We start from the raw sequence: 6,000 nt of genomic DNA, 5'->3' as shown, positions 1-6,000 counted from the left end.
GGTCTGCCTTATGGTAGGACCCCCAAATCCGCCATAAGCAAGATTTCAAAGCACATCTGTGTAAACATTATCACATCAGTGTAAAACATCAACCAATGAGCTTTTACTTTGAACCAAATCTTCTTAATTGCAGTGTTAAATCAAAGAAAGTTAGATCAAAGTTGTGTGAATCTCATAGCGAGATGACTAAAGTATCCAGCGCATGCATTGATTACTTCTACAGAAGAGATACTTAAAGGTTTTAGAACTAAGATCAGGTACCTTTTAATGAGGTTTGTTTCAAGGTCTAAGTTCTGTACAACATATAATACTGTTAATTATTCCACAGTGGATATCTAGCATTGTCACCTGCTCCTTGAGTTCTTAGCTCAGTCTATGAACTACTTCCCCACATGAACACTTTAAGTCCTGCTGTATGATCTATAGCTCTCAGAATGTTTAAGTCTCTTGTATTACTTATAGATAGAAATATCAGGAAATTTTACACATGGCCACCAAAGCCCAACTACTCTAATAATAGAACTACCTTCTCTTTCTACAGCTTTAGCATTTTCAAGTGCATTACCTTATTTGATCACCACATGACTTTATGAGATAAGCACATCCCACTTTATAAAGAAAAAATAAATTGTCCTGGATTCTAGTTCAGGGTTTGGTCCGGAGTCCTATATCCCAGGGCAATTTTCTTAAACTCTCCAAATGCCTCTGTTTCAACTTTTGTAAAAGAAGCGCAATATAGCTTCTTGCCTCACTCACTATGCCTGGGGTTGCTGTGGGACTTAAATGTGAAAATACACAGGAAAGTGGTTTTAAAACTATAAAGTTTTCTGTGCATATAAGATGCTAGACTTTTCAGTTGTTGGGAAAATTTTTGCTTCATAATTTAGCAAGTATAATTTGTTTGAAATAAAAATAAATCTTTTTTTCCCCAAACCGAACCTTTAATGTGTAAGTTTTGAATGGTGCTTAATGCCATTTTATAAAGGGCCAGAATAGAAACAAAAAGATAAGGATTTCTTTTGTTTGCACTAGTCACGTGACAGGAAAAGATAACACTAAAGATTTTTTTTTGCACATGCTATGATGATATCATGGGAAGTTAAATAATTTTGAAGAGTGTTTTACAAGAGTGCATTATTCAACTTTTAAGTATACACTGCAATCTAATCAACTTCGCCTATACTTCCTAGAGACCACACTTGCCTTGCTGTTATACAAATATGTGGTACAATTTCTGCTTCCACAAAATGTAGTTACAGTTTTCCAGACCATATAATTCCTAGATGGCTTTTCAGCAAGCATATTGTCATGAGTTTTTCTTTTTAACACATGAAAAAGAGGTCAATGCTTTTCGATACTTCTACATGAGTTTAGCTTAAGAAAAAGAAAAAGAGCTGATTTAAAAGTCACAACTTAATAAAATATAAGTACCCTCAATATTTAAGTATAAATATTTATATATTTAATATATATTAAATGAAATACAAGTACATTTATATACCTCAATAAAATATAAGTACATTTGCCTAACATTATTTATTATTTGTCATTACAAAATATTGGCAAAAACGTAAATTTCCATACATAAGGAACTAAATGAATAAATAATGGTACATTCATACACTGGAGCATCGTCCAGCTGGGGGAATAAAAGAATGATAAGGATCTTTATGAGCTAACATGAAGTATTTCCAGAAGATATTATTGATGAAGGAAAGCTTTAGCACACTTTACATATAGTGTGCTACCTTTTCTGCAAGAAAGAAGACAAAAAGAAACTTCTACATGTATATGCCTTTTTTTTTTCCAAAAATAAACATAGGATAGATAAACCAGAAACTAATGAAATTTGTTATCTGGTTAATTAATTATCTGGGATAGATGTGAATGGAGTAGAAGAAATAAGGGAGTGACAATTTTTTGAGAACAACTTTTCATAGAGTTTTGGCTTTTGGAGCAATATCAATGTTTTCGATCTTTTTTAGGTGAAAGAAAATAGAAAAGAATGGGGGGTGGGGCAGGGAATAAAACCAGCAACAAAAGACCTAAGTGAATTCAAGTGAATCACATAACCACACAGAAGGGAGTAATAATAATTTTAAAAAAATAGTAATTTTCAAATACAATTCTTTGACTATATAACCAAGGTCTAAAGACCAAAAGAAAAATACATGAACAAATATCAAATTTCAGTTACTAAGATTGTTTTTCTCAGTAGTGGAGGTTAGATGGATATATTGTAAGATTGAACAAATGAGTAAATATACTGATGATAATGAGGGCTGGGTGTTCCGCCGTTAGAGAATGGAGATACGAATATGAAGGTTAGACAAGACTAGAATGAATCCTGAAGTGTCGACTTGGAATTACAGTTACCAGTATTAGCATATGGTGCAAGCGTGCGTATGTGCAGATGCTTCTACGTCCACTCTGATCACTAACGCGGCCTAGATGCAAAGATATACTAGAAGCAAATGAGCACACTTACTGTCTAGATCTTAGTTTCTTGATTTAATCTCCCACTAAAATGACCCACGGAAAATGTCTGATTCCAGGACTGAGGTATCTTTCTTTTTTTTCTTAGACTATTTTTTTTTAGAGCAGTTGGAGGTTCACAGCAAATAAGAGCAAGGCACAAAGATTTCACATCCTCCACCAGAGTGGTACGTTTATTATAATTGATGAACCTATAGTGACACATCATTGTCAACTAATGTTCATAGTTTGCAGGGTTCACATTTGGTGTGTTGGACATTCTATGGGCTTAGGCAAATGTATATAATGACGTGTATCCATCATTATAGTATCATATGGAGTAGTTCTAGGGCCCAAAAAATCTTCTGGTGTCCACTTACTCATCCTTACCCCATCCCAACTCCTGGCACCACTGATCTTTTTACTGTCTCCATAATTTTGCCTTTTCCAGAATGTCATGTAATTTGGATCATATAGTATGTAGCATTTTCAGATTGCCTTCCTTCACTTAGTAATATACATTTAAGATTCCTCCATGTCATTTTTTATGACTTTATAGCTCATTATCCTTTAACACTGAATAATATTTCATTGTCTGGATATACCACAGTTTATTTATCCATTCACCTACTGAAGGTTATCTTAGTTGCTTCCAAGTTTTGGCAATTATGAAGAAAGCTTCTATATACATCTGTAGGCATGTTTTTGTATGAACATGAGTTTTCAACTCCTTTGGGTAATATCAAGAAGTGTGGTTTCTGGATTGTATGCTAGACTATGTTTAGTTTTGCAAGCAAATGCCAAATTGGGGGCGCCTGGGTGGCTCAGTTCGTTAAGCATCTGCCTTTAGCTCAGGTCAAGATCCCAGGGTCCTGGGATCAAGCCCCACATCAGGCTCCCTGCTCAGCGGGAAGCCTGCTTCTCCTTCTCCCACTCCCCCTGCTTGTGTTCCCTCTCTCGCTGTGTCTCTCTCTGTCAAATAAATAAATAAAATCTTTAAAAATAAATAAATAAAAATAAAAATAGAAATAACCTGGGTGGCTCAGTTGGTTAAGCGACTGCCTTCAGCTCAGGTCATAATCCTGGAGTCCCTGGATCGAGTCCCGCATCGGGCTCCCTGCTCGGCAGGGAGTCTGCTTCTCCCTCTGACCCTCCCCCCATCTCATGTGCTTTCTCTCTCTCTCATTCTCTCTCTCTCAAATAAATAAATAAAATCTTTAAAAAAATAGAAATAACAGTATCTAATACTAAAGATTGTGTTGTTACTAAATATGACGATATATATAAAGTGCATAGTAGAAGACCAGCTTCACAATGGGTGCTCAATAAATAGTCCCTGACAGCATTATTATTTTAAAAATCCATAGTGGGGCGCCTGGGTGGCTCAGTCGGTTAAGCGGCTGCCTTCAGTTCAGGTCATGATCCCAGAGTCCTGGGATCGAGTCCCATGTCAGGTTCCTTGCTCAGCAGGGAGCCTGCTTCTCCCTCTGCTGCCGCTCCAGCTTGTGCTCTCTCTCTCTGACAAATAAACAAATAAAATCTTTAAAAAAATAAAAAGAAAATGCCAAATTGCCTTCCAAAGTAGCTGTACAATTTTGCACTCCCACTAGCACTGAATGAGGGCTCCTATTTCTACACATTCTCACCAGCATTAAGTGTTGTCAGAGTTTTGAATTTTGGCTATTCCCATAGGTATGTAATAATATCTAGTTGTTTTAATTTGTGATTCCCTAATGACATATGATGTGGAGCATCTTTTCATATGCTTATTTGCCATCTGTGAGGTACCTATGAAAGACTTTGGAACATTTTTTAATCTGGCTTTTGTTTTCTTCTTGTTGAATTTTAAGAGTTCTTTATGTATTTTGGATAATAGTCCTTTATCAGATGTGTCTTCTGCAAAATTTTCTCCCAGTCTGTGGCTAGTCTTCTCATTCTCTCAACATTATCCCTCACAGAGCAGAAGGTTTTAAATTTAATGAATTTCCACTTATCAAGTATATCTGTCATGAATTGCACCCTTGGTGGTATATCCAGAACGTCATCATCCTATCCGAGGTGCTCTAGGTTTCCTCCTATGTTATATTCTAAGAGTTTTATAGTTTTTATCTCACACTTAGGTCTATTACCTATTTCAAATTAGTTTTTGTGATGATTTTAAGGTCTCTGTCTAGATTTATTATATATATATGTATATATATAAAATATGGATATATATATATATGGATATATGCATGTGGATATCCTGTTGCTCCAGCACCATTTTTTTATTTTTATTTTTTTCAAAGATTTTATTTATTTATTAGGGAGAGAGAGAGAGAAAGCACAAGCAGGGGGAGTGGCAGGCAGAGGGAGAAGCAGGCTCCTCGCTGAGCAGGAAGTCCGATGTGGGACTTGATCCCAGGACCCTGGGATCATGACCTGAGGCTGAAGGCAGACGCTTAACCTACTGAGCCACCCAGGCATCCCAGCTCCAGTACCATTGATTGAAATGACTGTCTTTATTCCATTGTAGTGCCTTTGCTCTTTTTTCAAAGATCAGCTGACTGTATTTATGTGAGTCTATTTCTGGGTTCTCTATTCTATTCCATTGACCTATTTGTTTATTCTTTCATCAATACCACACTGTCATGACTACCATAGCTTTATAGTAAGTCTTGACTTCAAGTATTGTCAGTCTTCCAACTTTGTTTTTCTCCTTCAATATTGTGTTAGCTATTCTGGATCTTTTTCTTCCACATATAGACTTTAGAATCAATTTGTCAATACCCATCCAATAACTTGCTGAGATTTCAATTGACATTGTATTGAATCTATAGATCAAGTTGAGAAGAACTGACATCTTGACAACATTAAGTCTCATATTCATGAACATGGGTGATCTTTCCACTTATTTTGTTCTTTTTTTTTCACTTCTTTCATGAGAGTGTTGTAGTTTTCTGCATTTAGATCTTGTACATATTTTGTTATATTTATACCTTTTCATTTTTATGAGCTAATATAAATGCCACTGTTTTTTGTTTGAAATTCAACTTGTTCATTGCTGATATATATAGGAAAGCACTTGACTTTTGTAGTTAACCTTTTATCTTACAACTTCATTATAATTGTTCATTAGTTCCAGGACTTTTTGTTGTTGTAATTGATTCTTTTGGATTTTCTGTATAGATGATCATGTCACCTGCTCAGCAGAGAGCCTGCTTCTCCCTCAGCATCTCCCCCTTGCTTGTGCTCGCTTTCTCTCTTTCTCTCTGTCTCTGTCAAATAAATAAATAAAATCTTTAAAAAAATAATGGGACAAACCAATGTCATGTGCCTCTTAATACCTTAGGAAGAAGACAATGTCACTCATTTGGTATTCCTGTCAAAAATGCACAATTTAATCATGAGGAAACATCAGCTAAGCCCCAAGTGAGGGACATTCTATAAAGCAACTGGCCTACATGTTTCCAAAATGTCAAAATCAAGAAACACAAAGAAAGGTAGGTTGAGGAAGTCCTCCAGAGTAAAGGAAACTAAAGAGAC

The sequence above is a fragment of the Eumetopias jubatus genome, unplaced genomic scaffold (assembly GCF_037043125.1).
Source record: "Eumetopias jubatus isolate StellerSeaLion01/CBP00866 unplaced genomic scaffold, mEumJub1_p1.0 scaffold_2, whole genome shotgun sequence".
Classification (NCBI taxonomy): Eukaryota; Metazoa; Chordata; class Mammalia; order Carnivora; family Otariidae; genus Eumetopias; species Eumetopias jubatus.
The sequence above is the reverse complement of the archived record's forward strand: the minus strand, read 5'-3'. Positions refer to the sequence as shown.